This window comes from Phyllobates terribilis, unplaced genomic scaffold, assembly GCF_046119375.1.
Source record: "Phyllobates terribilis strain yellow unplaced genomic scaffold, ASM4611937v1 Scaffold_1__5_contigs__length_1240528914, whole genome shotgun sequence".
Lineage (NCBI taxonomy): Eukaryota > Metazoa > Chordata > Amphibia > Anura > Dendrobatidae > Phyllobates > Phyllobates terribilis.
In genome coordinates, this window is record NW_027362761.1 from 4857744 (window position 1) to 4875361 (window position 17618).

At 45.1% G+C, this 17618-nt stretch overlaps 1 protein-coding gene across 1 annotated transcript in view; it reads left to right on the forward strand.

Moving 5' to 3' along the window:
- Positions 1 to 7186: 7186 nt before the first annotated feature.
- Positions 7187 to 17618, forward strand: part of PTPRS (protein tyrosine phosphatase receptor type S) — a 600332-nt gene continuing 589900 nt past the window's right edge. The window contains exon 1 of the mRNA XM_073652674.1: positions 7187 to 7451. The gene's annotated coding sequence lies outside the window, so the exon portion shown is untranslated. The remainder of the gene's footprint in view (positions 7452 to 17618) is intronic.

The following is a 17618-nucleotide window of genomic DNA, read 5'->3' on the forward strand; positions in this document are numbered from 1 at the left end:
TACGCTGCACCATCCATCCACCGGCCTCAGCGGACTGTCCTGCAGCGGCAGCTCCATAGCTGCATTCAACGGGTGGCGTAGTCGTCCTACATCTACCGCTGTTACATCGCCGCTCAGTTTGACTCCCTGGGCACGGACCGGGTCACCGCCACGAGACTACAACCCTCAAGAGATCCGGCTCCGGGTAAGCTCCCGCGTGCGCAACGCAGCGCGACACAGGCCCAGGGGCGCGTCAATAAGATCTGCAGTAAAAGACCCTGGACTGCATTATTGGACTCTGTGTGGTTACTGCTGCGCCTGCACCATCACCCCCAACATCCTATTACACTGCCCTGAGGCTACACTCCTCCCGTGGGAAGTTGTACTATTCCCTGCTGCATCCCCAACACCAGCCTTAGCGGTCTGCCTTGCAGCGGCGGTCCCCCCTGACCGCAATCCACGGGTGGTGTAGTCGGACTTTCAAAACCTACCAATACACCGCCACAGCATTTGGTCTGACCACCCTGAGCCACGGGACCGGGTCGCCACTACTACTCCCAGCATTGCCCTGAAGCCCGGTTCCGAGTGCCCCACGGCCCAGGGGGCGAGTCAAAAGGACCTGCCATTACGTCATTTAGTCATGTGACAGGTCACGTGACTGCCGACGTCAGCGGTCGCATGACCTGTCACATGACTCAATGACATCATGGCAGGTCCTTTCACACCACCGTGACCGATACAACAGACCGGACGCAGCAGAGAAAACACTGGGGGACATCGGAAGGTGAGTATAATCTTTATTTTTTAGTTTAAATTCTTTTTTTAACAGGTTCTATGGTACCCGGGTCAGGAGGAGAGTCTCCTCTTCTCCAGACCCGGGTACCATCCGCACATAGAAACGCATATTATCAGTGTGTGCAAATGTGCTGACATGGATAATATGCGTTTCAATGCAAATCAATGGCGGCAATTACGCTGCGTGTCCGCAAAATTAATGGACATGCTGCGTATTTTTCTGCAATGAGGGACCATGGGACATGTATTACCAATCGTTTTTTAAGCGTTTTCGCTTCGGAAACTTCGCTGCAAAAATGCTTGAAAAACGCATAGTGGGCACACAGCCTTAGTTGTTTTCTTTGATAAGAGGTAGGGCTTTATAGGGATTTCTAGACAGGGTGAGTCAACGTGCAGTGGGGGTGCCATTATGTCCTTTTAGGATGCCACCCCCTGCGGGCAGGTACAATACAGCTTACTTAGTAATTACCTGGGCAGATTTAGTTTCCTACACCTCTTCGCCCTCTTCAAATAATATTTCCCCTCCCCCTCCTCCTCTTCTTCCTAGTTGATCTGTCCCCTTCCTCTGACCACATTCTCCCACTTGTTTCACTTATCAGTTATATGCCAAAGCTGTACTTCCATACCCATTTACTAGCATTTTAGGGTTAATTATTTTAATATGTTTTATTCATCTACCCTTGCAACTACATTTTACCTTTGGACCAGTAGTTCGAATTTCTACTTTAGGAGATATCTTGTATCTTTCTACAAATAAACATTTAAATCCAGGTGCGTTATAGCTGACATCATCTCTGACTGGAATCAATCTCTTTCCTTTTTTCAACATATTGTCCAGACACATGATGACTTTTCACAGCCTCAGCTCATCTCTGCAGACTTTCATCTTCTCTAGCCTTCTACAGCACATCCCCAAACAGTGCACTTACTAAAATGTCTCCTAAATAATAATATATGCCCTATGCTGTGTCTCTGAATAAATAATTTCCCTTCACTGTGGATTTTAAATGAAATGTGACCACCACACTGTACCTCTTATGGTGCATGGCTTCCACACACTCATCTCCTTTTAAATATTGCCTCCACACTATTGGCCCTTATGAAGTATAATCAACACTGCCCACCCTTACTTGCTATAACAGCAACACTGGCCTCCTTTATTAGCAAATAACTGCCACACTGTCTGCCTTTATTAGCACGTGTCCCCCACTACGCTGCCCGTTTTCCATATTGGTGCCCCTCTTCCCCCTGACCTTTCACACTCTGTGCCCCTTATTCTGCCCAGTCTCTGTATTGTGCCCTATCCTCGCACTCCCCCCCCCACGCTGCAAACTGTCCCCTCATTTCTGTGCCCTCACACTGTCCTGGCACTCCCCCCCCCACATATTGTCCCCTCACCCATCTCCCCAATACTCTACTCTCACAAGAGTCCCCCTACACTGTCCCCCCACAGTGTACTCCCATTCTGTCTCTTCACAGTATCCCCATACTGACCACTCACACTCCTCCTCATACTGTCCTCTGACACTATTCTACCCCATACTGTTCTCTCAGAAGATTCCCCCCATATTGTCCCCTCACACTATTACTATTTTCCCTATACACCGCGTGCAGAATTATTAGGCAAATGCATGTTTTGATCACTTTGATACTTTTTATACATGTCGTCCTACTCCAAGCTGCATAGGCTTGAGAGCCAACTACCAATTAAGTAAATCTGGTGATGTGCATCTCTGTAATGAGGAGGGGTGTTGACTAATGACATCAACACCCTATATAAGGTGTGCTTAATTATTAGGCAACTTCCTTTCCTTTGGCAAAATGGGTCAGAAGAGAGATTTGACGGGCTCTGAAAAGTCCAAAATTGTGAGATGTCTTGCAGAGGGATGCAGTAGTCTTGAAATTTCCAAACTTTTGAAGCGTGATCACCGAACAATCAAGCGTTTCATGTCAAATAGTCAACAGGGTCACAAGAAGCGTGTTGGCCAAAAAAGGCGCAAAATAACTGTCCATGAATTGAGGAAAATCAAGCGTGAAGCTGCCAAGATGCCATCCGCCACCAGTTTTGCCATATTTCAGAGCTGCAACGTTACTGGAGTATCAAAAAGCACAAGGTGTGCGATATTCAGGGACATGGCCAAGGTAAGGAAGGCTGAAAAACGACCACCTTTGAACAAGAAACATAACATAAAACGTCAAGAATGGGCCAAGAAATATCTTAAGACTGATTTTTCAAAGGTTTTATGGTTTTATGAAATGAGAGTGGCTCTTGATGCGCCAGATGGATGGGCCAGAGGCTGGATCAGTAAAGGGCAGAGAGCTCCACTCCGACTCAGACGCCAGCAAGGTGAAGGTGGGGTACTGGTATGGGCTGGTATCATCAAAGATGAACTTGTGGGACCTTTTCGGGTTGAGGATGGAGTGAAGCTCAACTCCCAGACCTACTGCCAGTTTCTGGAAGACAACATCTTCAAGCAGTGGTACAGGAAGAAGTCGGTATCGTTCAAGAAAAACATGATTTTCATGCAGGACAATGCTCCATCACATGCATCCAACTACTCCACAGCGTGGCTGGCCAGTACAGGTCTAAAAAAAGAAAAAATAATGACATGATCCCCTTGTTCACCTGATCTGAACCCCATAGAGAACCTGTGGTCCATCATAAAATGTGAGATCTACAGGGAGCGAAAACAGTACACCTCTCGGAACAGTGTTTGGGAGGCTGTGGTGGCTGCTGCACGCAATGTTGATCGAAAACAGATCAAGCAACTGACAGAATCTATGGATGGAAGGCTGTTGAGTGTCACCATAAAGAAAGGTGGCTATATTGATCACTAATTTTTTTGTTTTCTGTTTTTGCATGTCAGAAATGTTTATTTCTAAATTCTGTGCACTGATATTGGTTTACCTGGTGAAAATAAGCAAGTGAGATGGGATTATATTTGTTTTTTATTAAGTTGCCTAATAATTCTGCACAGTAATAGTTACCTGCACAAACAGATATCCTCCTAAAATAGCCAAATCTAAAAAAAAAAACACTCCAACTTCCAAAAATATTAATCTTGGATATTTATGAGTCTTTTGGGGTGATTGAGAACATAGTTGTTGATCAATAATAAAAATAATCCTCTAAAATACAACTTGCCTAATAATTCTGCACACAGTGTATACTGCCATAATATGGTATTACAGTTTATAGCATAAGTGTTCCAAGAAATTGCTAGTTGAACTCACCTATTAAAACTAAACAATGAACGAATAGAGCAAAAGAAGAACCCAAAAAGATGATGATAAAATTGCAATTATTCATTGCAGATTTATATTACACTGCAGGGAGGGTCACCTTTTTATATTTTTGCCTCAGGCAGCAGAAAATCTAGAATCAGTCCAGTATTTCACCTACAAAGGATAACTTTAAAAGAATTTTGTCACCAGGTTTTTAAAAACCCATTTGAGCGCTGCATGATGTAGAAGAGAGACCCTGCTTCCAGTAAGGTGTCAGTTTACTGATTGCTGCAAATATAATAAAATCACAGTTTCATCTGTTGCATATCTACCAGTTCTCTGAATTCTGAGCGCTGTATAGCCCCAGACACCAAATGGCAGCTTTCTGTGTACAATCAGTGGTGGGGGTGGGGTTATACAGAGCTAATGAATATGCTTAACTACTTGACAGCAAGTTTACTAGTCCTCTAGTGATCATCTCCTGGTAATAAGTGATATTATAAAAACTACAGCAAGCAGCCCAGTAAGTGACACATCATTGGCATTAGGAGCTCTTTCTCTACTTTGGTTTGCTCTCAGATTGGATAGGTGGGGGGGGCAAAAACTTGCAGACAGATTCCCTTTACTAGGGATGTGAATAATGATAGCTGTTTAGATGTTCTTTAGTCTAAGGGGTAGCATTTCTCCTTATGTAGAGTGACACACCAGCTCTGGCATATCAAGGTAAGGAGGCTTATTCACCATGCAATGCTCCTCTGGGAAATTTAATATGCAAATTGCCTCTTCAGAGAAAAGGAGGACCTGTACTCTATAGCACCACCTATTGGAAGTAGCAATCCTACAAGTCACAATCAACCCTATAACGAGTCGTGCAATAAGACTTAGGATAAAAGCCAAATCAGAATCTCAATTTGCAGACACGGTGTTTCGGGATGTTGGCCCTCGTCAGTGCAAAGTATGAGGACTGATTTGGCTAGATGAGAGGCTCTGGACTGAGGTCTAAGGGGTAGCGTTTCTCCTTGTGTGACACACCGACTCTGGCATGTCAAGGTAAGGAAGCTTATTCACAATACTCCTCTGGGCAATGTAATATGCAAATTGCCTCTTCAGAGAAAAGGAGGACTTGTACTCTATAGCGCCACCTTTTGGAAGCAGCAATCCTACAAGTCACAATCAACCCTTTAACGAGTCGTGCAATATGACTTAGGATAAAAGCCAAATCAGAATCTCAGTTTGCAGACACGGTGTTTCGGGCTGTTGACCCTCGTCAGTGCAAACTACGAGAACTGATTTGGCTAGATGAGAGGCTCTGGATTGAGGTCTAAGGGGTAGCGTTTCTCCTTATGGAGAGTGACACACCAGCTCTAGCACGTCAAAGTAAGGAGGCTTATTTGCCATGCAATGCTCCTCTGGGAAATTTAAAATGCAAATTGCCTCTTCAGAGAAAAGGAGGACCTGTACTCTATAGCGCCACCTATTGGAAGGAGCAATCCTACAAGTCACAACCAACCCTTTAACGAGTTGTGCAATATGACTGAGGATAAAAGCCAAATCAGAATCTCAATTTGCAGACAAGGTGTTTCGGGCTGTTGGCCCTCGTCAGTGCAAAGCATAAGAACTGATTTGGCTAGATGAGAGGCTCTGGACTGAGGTCTAAGGGGTAACGTTTCTCCTTGTGTGACACACCGACTCTGGCATGCCAAGGTAAGGAAGCTTATTTGCCATGCAATGCTCCTCTGGGAAATTTAAAATGCAAATTGCCTCTTCAGAGAAAAGGAGGACCTGTACTCTATAGCACCACCTATTGGAAGGAACAATCCTACAAGTCACAATCAACCCTTTAACTTGTTGTGCAATATGACTGAGGATAAAAGCCAAATCAGAATCTCAATTTGCAGACACGGTGTTTCGGGCTGTTGGCCCTCATCAGTGCAAAGCATGAGAGCTGATTTGGCTAGATGAGAGGCTCTGGATTGAGGTCTAAGGGGTAGCGTTTCTCCTTATGGAGAGTGACACACCAGCTCTAGCTCGTCAAGGTAAGGAAGGTAAGGAGGCTTATTTGCTATGCAATGCTCCTCCGGGAAATTTAAAATGCAAATTGCCTCTTCATAGTAAAAGAGGACTTGTACTCTATAGCGCCACCTATTGGAAGGAACAATCCTACAAGTCACAATCAACCCTTTAACGAGTTGTGCAATATGACTGAGGATAAAAGCCAAATCAGAATCTCAATTTGCAGACAAGGTGTTTCAGGCTGTTGGCCCTCATCAGTGCAAAGCATGAGAACTGATTTGGCTAGATGAGAGGCTCTGGACTGAGGTCTAAGGGGTAGCGTTTCTCCTTATGGAGAGTGACACACCAGCTCTGGCACGTCAAGGTAAGGAGGCTTATTCGCCGTGCAATGCTCCTCTGGGAAATTTAAAATGCAAATTGCCTCTTCAGAGAAAATGAGGACTTGAACTCTATAGCGCCACCTATTGGAAGGAGCAATCCTACAAGTCACAATCAACCCTTTAACGAGTCGTGCAATATGACTTAGGATAAAAGCCAAATCAGAATCTCAGTTTGCAGACACAGTGTTTCGGGCTGTTGGCCCTCATCAGTGCAAAGCATGAGAACTGATTTGGCTAGATGAGAGGCTCTGACTGATGTCTAAGGGGGAGTACAAGTCCTCTTTTTCTCTGAAGAGGCAATTTGCATATTACATTGCCCAGAGGAGCATTGCGAATAAGCTTCCTTACCTTGGCATGCCAGAGTCGGTGTGTCATACAAGGAGAAACGCTACCCCTTAGACCTCAGTCCAGAGCCTCTCATCTAGCCAAATCAGATCTCATGCTTTGCACTGATGAGGGCCAACAGCCCGAAACACCTTGTCTTCAAATTGAGATTCTGATTTGGCTTTTATCCTCAGTCATATTGCACAACAAGTTAAAGGGTTGATTGTGACTTGTAGGATTGCTCCTTCCAATAGGTGGCGCTATAGAGTACAAGTCCTCTTTTACTATGAAGAGGCAATTTGTGTATTAGATGTTCTTTATAATTTTAGCGATTTTCCTGTAAAGTATAATGCTGGCTGTGAATAATGGCACCTAGCAGTATAATTCAGCCTCTCCTGATGATGCTCGGCAGCGATGACAAGCCCTGCCCAAGGTACCACTGCTCAATATGCACAAGTGACCACGCCCCCAGCGCAGGCTCCGCCCCAGTGTGGCAGCACAGCTGCACTGGCCGTGTGTTACTGTCTCCTTCGCACCGCTCCCTTACAGACACCGCCTTCGGCGCGCTGGCTCCGCCTCTCCCGTTATTCTCTGCTGGGTCATCGCCTGAGGCACGGTATTTCCGGTCGGTGGCGGCCGCCAGCACAGTGGCTCTCGCTCGGATCTCTCCGTCCTCTGCTGTGCCTCTGACAATCCTCCCGATGCTGCCGGTAAGGGCTGAGTGCAGGCATAATGGTGAGCGAATTCGTGTTCTTCCCAATCATTTTCTGTCTGGCATAGACAAAAGGTGGGATGCTCGCCGGGGACTTGTTCCACCGTGTGCGCCCCCGTTAAGTGTCATCCATGCATAGCTTTCCATGGATTTCATTATTCCGCTAATTGATGGGAAGGATGGAAAATGGGCGGGTGCGGCTTTTATTGTTCAGAATGGGATTACAGTAAGGACTATGGGAGTAGTGGTGTGTCCTGCAGGACGGGCCGGAATAACGGCGAACCGGAGGGAAGGTGATGTCATAAGCCTGCCTAGATGGTGAACGGTAACTGCACTGTCACATATGCGGCCATAGGCCTGCGGGAGCGACGGGCGAGAGACAGCGGGGGCATCTGCGGAGGAACGAGCATGAGGTAATGGCTGGCGAGGAGCTGTCTGCTGCTACAGGGGCTGCAGGGGCCGTGTGCCGTTACCTGCGGGGCTGCAGGGGCCGTGTGCCGTTACCTGCGGGGCTGCAGGGGCCGTGTGCCGTTACCTGCGGGGCTGCAGGGGCCGTGTGCCGTTACCTGCGGGGCTGCAGGGGCCGTGTGCCGTTACCTGCGGGGCTGCAGGGGCCGTGTGCCGTTACCTGCGGGGCTGCAGGGGCCGTGTGCCGTTACCTGCGGGGCTGCAGGGGCCGTGTCGTTGCACATGGCCTGCATAATATTATATATGAAGTAATGTGTAATAAATTAGTGTTGAGCGAGTATGTTCTGTTCTGAGTATTTACAGCTGCTCGGTGATATGGTTGAATCGCTCCCGTGTGCATGATTTGCAACTGTTTCACAGCTTTATTACATGTGAGGAATGTGTAAGAAATAGACATTCCTCACATGTAGTAAAGCTGTCAAACCGTGACAAATCATGCAAACGGGAGCGATTCAAACATCACCGAACAGCTGTAACTATTCACTACTCGGTGCTCAGCCCGAGCATACTCACCGAAAGGGTTAATAGAACATACTCTCTCATCACTAGTAATAATACAATCCACATACCTCATGAATAATGGCACAATCCATTCACCCTATCTGTAATAAGTTACTGTGTTATTTATGGGGTACATGGATTGTGAGGTGCTGTATTATATATAAGGGGCACATGGATTGTGAGGTGCTGTATTATATATATGGGGTACGTGGATTGTGAGGTGCTGTATTATATATATGGGGTATGTGGATTGTGAGGTGCTGTATTATATATATGGGGTACGTGGATTGTGAGGTGCTGTATTGTATATGTGGGGTACGTGGATTGTGAGGTGCTGTATTGTATATGTGGGGTACGTGGATTGTGAGGTGCTGTATTGTATATGTGGGGTACGTGGATTGTGAGGTGCTGTATTGTATATGTGGGGTACGTGGATTGTGAGGTGCTGTATTATATATATGGGGCACATGGATTGTGAGGTGCTGTATTATATATATGGGGTACGTGGATTGTGAGGTGCTGTATTATATATATGGGGTATGTGGATTGTGAGGTGCTGTATTATATATATGGGGTACGTGGATTGTGAGGTGCTGTATTGTATATATGGGGTACGTGGATTGTGAGGTGCTGTATTATATATATGGGGCACATGGATTGTGAAGTGCTGTATTGTATATATGGGGTACGTGGATTGTGAGGTGCTGTATTGTATATATGGGGTACGTGGATTGTGAGGTGCTGTATTATATATATGGGGCATGTGGATTGTGAGGTGCTGTATTATATATATGGGGTACGTGGATTGTGAGGTGCTGTATTGTATATATGGGGTATGTGGATTGTGAGGTGCTGTATTATATATATGGGGCACATGGATTGTGAAGTGCTGTATTGTATATATGGGGTACGTGGATTGTGAGGTGCTGTATTGTATATATGGGGTACGTGGATTGTGAGGTGCTGTATTATATATATGGGGCATGTGGATTGTGAGGTGCTGTATTATATATATGGGGCATGTGGATTGTGAGGTGCTGTATTATATATATGGGGTATGTGGATTGTGAAGTGCTGTATTATATATATGGGGCACGTGGATTGTGAGGTGCTGTATTATATATATGGGTTATGTGGATTGTGAGGTGCTGTATTATATATATGGGGTACATGGATTGTGAGGTGTTGTTTTATATATATGGGGTACGTGGATTGTGAGGTGCTGTATTATATATATGGGGCACGTGGATTGTGAGGTGTTGTATTATATATACATATGGGGCACATGGATTGTGAGGTGTTGTATTATATATATGGGGCACGTGGATTGTGAGGTGTTGTATTATATATACATATGGGGCACATGGATTGTGAGGTGCTGTATTATATATATGGGGCACGTGGATTGTGAGGTGTTGTATTATATATACATATGGGGCACATGGATTGTGAGGTGTTGTATTATATATATGGGGCACGTGGATTGTGAAGTGTTGTATTATATATATATATGGGGCACGTGGATTGTGAAGTGTTGTATTATATATATATATGGGGTACGTGGATTGTGAGGTGCTGTATTATATATATGGGGTACGTGGATTGTGAGGTGCTGTATTATATATATATATGGGGTACATGGATTGTGAGGTGCTGTATTATATATATATATATATATATATATATATATATGGGGTACATGGATTGTGAGGTGCTGTATTATATATATGGGGCACATGGATTGTGAGGTGCTGTATTATATATACATATGGGGCACATGGATTGTGAGGTGCTGTATTTTATATATGGGGTACGTGGATTGTGAGGTGCTGTATTATATATACTAGATGGTGGCCCGATTCTAAAGCATCGGGTATTCTAGCATATGTCTCCCGACCCTCCTTTATAATGCCTCATGCAGGAAGTCACATCCCCCGTATATAATACCCCATGCAGGATGTCACATCCCCCGTATATAATACCCCATGCAGGATGTCACATCCCCCCTATATAATGCCCCATGCAGGAAGTCACATCCCACTATAGTGCCCCATGCAGGATGTCACATCCCCCCTATATAATACCCCATGTAGGATGTCACCTCTCCCCCATATAATGCCCCATGAAGAATGCCTCTCCCCCATATAATTCCCCATGCAGGATGTCACCTCTCCCCCCATATAATGCCCCATGCAAGATGTCACCTCTTCCCCCATATAATGCCCCATGCAGGATGTCACCTCTCCCCTATATAATGCCCCATGTAGGATGTCACCTCTCCCCCCATATAATGCCCATGTAGGATGTCACCTCTCCCCCATATAATGCCCCATGTAGGATGTCACCTCTCCCCCCATATAATGGCCCTTGTAGGATGTCACCTCTCCCCCCATATAATACCCCATGCAGGATGTCCCATCCCCCCATAGTGCCCCATGAAGGTCCCCTATGGCCCCATACAAAAAAAAAAAAATCCAATACTCGCCTCCCTTCTCAGCTGCTGCTAAGGACTCCAGCGTCGCTGGCGTCTTCCCGCTCTGCGCTGTGACTGCTCAGGAGAGAGCGCGGTGTAAAGACGTCACCGCGCCCTCTGACCTGAGACGTCCAGAGCTGCAGCGGAAGACACAGGAGCTGCTGCGGAGGCACGGGGAGGGGTAACTATGACTCCGGGGTCTTGATCGAGCGGGGGGGGGGACGGGAGGAGAGGAGAGGAGAGAGGAGGGGAGGGGAGGGGTAAGTATGAAGCCGGATCGAGCGGGGGGAGGGGCGTCACACTTGTCCTCCGGGGATAAGCGGCCGTAGCCGCTGATCTTCCGACGATAGCCGCATGTAGGTCAGCGCGCCTGCGGTCGGGGGCCTTATGCTGCGAGCAGTCGGCTGCATATCCTGGCTGCATCGCCGCTGACCTCTGTGCCTCACATGAGCCGCTAACGGCTGCCATGTTTTTCAGAAATGCCGCGTCGCTGATTGGCCGCGGCCGGACCAATCAGCGACCCGGGATTTCCAAGACAGACAGACAGACGGGATAAGAATTATATAGATAGATGGGGTACTTGGATTGTGAGGTGCTGTATTATATATATGGGGTACGTGGATTGTGAGGTGCTGTATTATATATATGTGGGGTACATGGATTGTGAGGTGCTGTATTATATATATGTGGGGTACGTGGATTGTGAGGTGCTGTATTATATATATGTGGGGTACATGGATTGTGAGGTGCTGTATTATATATATGTGGGGTACGTGGATTGTGAGGTGCTGTATTATATATGTGGGGTACGTGGATTGTGAGGTGCTGTATTGTATATATGGGGTACATGGATTGTGAGGTGCTGTATTATATATATGTGGGGTACGTGGATTGTGAGGTGCTGTATTATATATGTGGGGTACGTGGATTGTGAGGTGCTGTATTATATATGTGGGGTACATGGATTGTGAGGTGCTGTATTGTATATGTGGGGTACGTGGATTGTGAGGTGCTGTATTGTATATGTGGGGTACGTGGATTGTGAGGTGCTGTATTGTATATGTGGGGTACGTGGATTGTGAGGTGCTGTATTGTATATGTGGGGTACGTGGATTGTGAGGTGCTGTATTGTATATGTGGGGTACGTGGATTGTGAGGTGCTGTATTATATATGTGGGGTACGTGGATTGTGAGGTGCTGTATTATATATATGGGGTATGTGGATTGTGAGGTGCTGTATTTTATATATGGGGTATGTGGATTGTGAGGTGCTGTATTATATATATGTGGGGTACGTGGATTGTGAGGTGCTGTATTGTATATGTGGGGTATGTGGATTGTGAGGTGCTGTATTATATATATGGGGTACGTGGATTGTGAGGTGCTGTATTATATATGTGGGGTACGTGGATTGTGAGGTGCTGTATTATATATGTGGGGTACGTGGATTGTGAGGTGCTGTATTGTTTATGTGGGGTACGTGGATTGTGAGGTGCTGTATTGTTTATGTGGGGTACGTGGATTGTGAGGTGCTGTATTGTATATGTGGGGTATGTGGATTGTGAGGTGCTGTATTATATATATGGGGTACGTGGATTGTGAGGTGCTGTATTGTTTATGTGGGGTACGTGGATTGTGAGGTGCTGTATTGTATATGTGGGGTACGTGGATTGTGAGGTGCTGTATTATGTATATGGGGTATGTGGATTGTGAGGTGCTGTATTGTATATATGTGGGGTACGTGGATTGTGAGGTGCTGTATTATATATGTGGGGTACGTGGATTGTGAGGTGCTGTATTATGTATATGGGGTATGTGGATTGTGAGGTGCTGTATTGTATATATGTGGGGTACGTGGATTGTGAGGTGCTGTATTGTATATGTGGGGTACGTGGATTGTGAGGTGCTGTATTATATATATGGGGTACGTGGATTGTGAGGTGCTGTATTATATATATGGGGTATGTGGATTGTGAGGTGCTGTATTGTATATATGTGGGGTACGTGGATTGTGAGGTGCTGTATTGTATATGTGGGGTACGTGGATTGTGAGGTGCTGTATTATATATATGGGGTACGTGGATTGTGAGGTGCTGTATTATATATGTGGGGTACGTGGATTGTGTGGTGCTGTATTGTATATGTGGGGTATGTGGATTGTGAGGTGCTGTATTGTATATATGTGGGGTATGTGGATTGTGAGGTGCTGTATTGTATATATGTGGGGTACGTGGATTGTGAGGTGCTGTATTATATATGTGGGGTACGTGGATTGTGAGGTGCTGTATTGTATATGTGGGGTACGTGGATTGTGAGGTGCTGTATTGTATATGTGGGGTACGTGGATTGTGAGGTGCTGTATTATATATATGGGGTACGTGGATTGTGAGGTGCTGTATGTGGATTGTGAGGTGCTGTATTATATATATGGGGCACATGGATTGTGAGGTGCTGTATTACATATATGGGGCACGTGGATTGTGAGGTGCTGTATTGTATATGTGGGGTACGTGGATTGTGAGGTGCTGTATTATATATATGTGGGGTACGTGGATTGTGAGGTGCTGTATTATATATATGGGGCACATGGATTGTGAGGTGCTGTATTATATATATGGGGTACGTGGATTGTGAGGTGCTGTATTGTATATGTGGGGTACGTGGATTGTGTGGTGCTGTATTGTATATGTGGGGTATGTGGATTGTGAGGTGCTGTATTGTATATATGTGGGGTACGTGGATTGTGAGGTGCTGTATTATATATGTGGGGTACGTGGATTGTGAGGTGCTGTATTATATATATGGGGTACGTGGATTGTGAGGTGCTGTATGTGGATTGTGAGGTGCTGTATTATATATATGGGGCACATGGATTGTGAGGTGCTGTATTATATATATGGGGCACGTGGATTGTGAGGTGCTGTATTGTATATGTGGGGTACGTGGATTGTGAGGTGCTGTATTGTATATGTGGGGTACGTGGATTGTGAGGTGCTGTATTATATATATGTGGGGTACGTGGATTGTGAGGTGCTGTATTATATATATGGGGCACATGGATTGTGAGGTGCTGTATTATATATATGGGGCACGTGGATTGTGAGGTGCTGTATTGTATATGTGGGGTACGTGGATTGTGAGGTGCTGTATTATATATATGGGGTACGTGGATTGTGAGGTGCTGTATTATATATGTGGGGTACGTGGATTGTGAGGTGCTGTATTGTATATGTGGGGTACGTGGATTGTGAGGTGCTGTATTATATATATGGGGTACGTGGATTGTGAGGTGCTGTATTATATATGTGGGGTACGTGGATTGTGAGGTGCTGTATTATATATATGGGGTACGTGGATTGTGTGGTGCTGTATTGTATATATGGGGTATGTGGATTGTGAGGTGCTGTATTGTATATATGTGGGGTACGTGGATTGTGAGGTGCTGTATTATATATGTGGGGTACGTGGATTGTGAGGTGCTGTATTGTATATGTGGGGTACGTGGATTGTGAGGTGCTGTATTGTATATGTGGGGTACGTGGATTGTGAGGTGCTGTATTATATATATGGGGTACGTGGATTGTGAGGTGCTGTATGTGGATTGTGAGGTGCTGTATTATATATATGGGGCACATGGATTGTGAGGTGCTGTATTATATATATGGGGCACGTGGATTGTGAGGTGCTGTATTGTATATGTGGGGTACGTGGATTGTGAGGTGCTGTATTATATATATGGGGTACATGGATTGTGAGGTGCTGTATTATATATATGGGGCACGTGGATTGTGAGGTGCTGTATTGTATATATGGGGTACTTGGATTGTGAGGTGTTTTATATATGTGGGGTACGTGGATTGTGAGGTGCTGTATTATATATATGTGGGGTACGTGGATTGTGAGGTGCTGTATTATATATGTGGGGTACGTGGATTGTGAGGTGCTGTATTGTATATGTGGGGTACGTGGATTGTGAGGTGCTGTATTGTATATGTGGGGTACGTGGATTGTGAGGTGCTGTATTATATATATGTGGGGTACGTGGATTGTGAGGTGCTGTATTATATATATGGGGCACATGGATTGTGAGGTGCTGTATTATATATATGGGGCACGTGGATTGTGAGGTGCTGTATTGTATATGTGGGGTACGTGGATTGTGAGGTGCTGTATTATATATATGGGGTACGTGGATTGTGAGGTGCTGTATTATATATGTGGGGTACGTGGATTGTGAGGTGCTGTATTATATATGTGGGGTACGTGGATTGTGAGGTGCTGTATTGTATATGTGGGGTACGTGGATTGTGAGGTGCTGTATTGTATATGTGGGGTACGTGGATTGTGAGGTGCTGTATTGTATATGTGGGGTACGTGGATTGTGAGGTGCTGTATTATATATGTGGGGTACGTGGATTGTGAGGTGCTGTATTGTATATGTGGGGTACGTGGATTGTGAGGTGCTGTATTGTATATGTGGGGTACGTGGATTGTGAGGTGCTGTATTATATATATGGGGTACGTGGATTGTGAGGTGCTGTATGTGGATTGTGAGGTGCTGTATTATATATATGGGGCACATGGATTGTGAGGTGCTGTATTATATATATGGGGCACGTGGATTGTGAGGTGCTGTATTATATATGTGGGGTACGTGGATTGTGAGGTGCTGTATTATATATATGGGGCACATGGATTGTGAGGTGCTGTATTATATATATGGGGCACGTGGATTGTGAGGTGCTGTATTATATATGTGGGGTACGTGGATTGTGAGGTGCTGTATTGTATATGTGGGGTACGTGGATTGTGAGGTGCTGTATTGTATATGTGGGGTACGTGGATTGTGAGGTGCTGTATTGTATATGTGGGGTACATGGATTGTGAGGTGCTGTATTATATATATGAGGTACATGGATTGTGAGGTGCTGTATTATATATATGGGGCACGTGGATTGTGAGGTGCTGTATTATATATATGGGGCACGTGGATTGTGAGGTGCTGTATTGTATATGTGGGGTACGTGGATTGTGAGGTGTTTTATATATGTGGGGTACGTGGATTGTGAGGTGCTGTATTATATATATGTGGGGTACGTGGATTGTGAGGTGCTGTATTGTATATGTGGGGTACGTGGATTGTGAGGTGCTGTATTATATATGTGGGGTACGTGGATTGTGAGGTGCTGTATTGTATATGTGGGGTACGTGGATTGTGAGGTGCTGTATTGTATATGTGGGGTACGTGGATTGTGAGGTGCTGTATTATATATATGTGGGGTACGTGGATTGTGAGGTGCTGTATTATATATGTGGGGTACGTGGATTGTGAGGTGCTGTATTGTATATGTGGGGTACGTGGATTGTGAGGTGCTGTATTGTATATGTGGGGTACGTGGATTGTGAGGTGCTGTATTGTATATGTGGGGTACGTGGATTGTGAGGTGCTGTATTGTATATGTGGGGTACGTGGATTGTGAGGTGCTGTATTATATATGTGGGGTACGTGGATTGTGAGGTGCTGTATTGTATATGTGGGGTACGTGGATTGTGAGGTGCTGTATTGTATATGTGGGGTACGTGGATTGTGAGGTGCTGTATCCTTGCATATGAAATACACATTGTGAAGGGGGATATTTCTATCTGGCATATAAAGTGCTGTATATTGTCTATGAGGTGTAAGGCTTGGTTGTTGTGTATCACATTATTGAAATAAACACGAGGTGGAGAAATTGTCTGGTTGTGAGCGTTGTGTGCCAGTTATTGTAGGCTCCTGTCAGGCTATGGAGAGCACTGTAAATGCTGTGGTGAGAAAGCCTTTGTCGTGTAGAAGAGGGCACTGTACGTCTCTTTTGGATCTTTTAAGGAGAATTGCATTTGGCTTTTAATAGACTTCCTTCTTGTGTGCTAGCTAATAATCATGGCTTTATACGTGTGTGTTGATAATATCTATCCATGTATATATAGCTAATATGTATTATATGTAATTTGATTGTTGTCATCATGTGTATTAAATGTTCCTCTGGATTTATCTGTGGACTTGATTAAATATGGCCAGTGATGAAGGTTTTTAGCAGAGAACAATGGATTAATGTGGTTTGTTTTTTTCTAATTCACTTGGCTAGAAGGAGATTTTATGACAGAATCTACCTTCTTGTTCTCTGGAGTGGCATCCTCATCACCCACTGTGGAAGACCATCTGTTGTTCTGATGGGGGAGGGAAGGGAATGGTTGATAATTCTGGAGAGCCGCATTCTTCCTACCAGTGAAAGGGAGGGGGAGAGAATGAATGGAAACGTCTCCATTGTAGGCCTAAGCAGAATGAAATCACTACACCCTCCAAAGAAGAGTTTCTCTTCATCTTTTCCACACGTTACTGTGATGCGTGTAGATTAGGAAAGATTTTTATTATGATTATGGTGCTTAGAAACCCTTGTGATTTTGTCTCCCCTATTACACGACTATTGTGTGAGTGACTTCACTAAACGACAGCATGATTTGTGGATGGAGCAGCTGGTTTGGCATCAAGCCTTCTTAGTAACCAATAATTCGTTATAGAAAACCTAATATTGCTTGGTGTCCCTGTATACTGTAGCACAGATATGGCGGTAGCAGTTGTGTTGCTCTTTTGCTGTCATACTCTTCAGATCGGCTGTTTGACACTTGCTTCTTCTATTACATAATGAATCTGAATGAACCAGTGTCAGGATGGAGTTGCCCAGCTTTCACTTGTGACTGTGTCATGGGG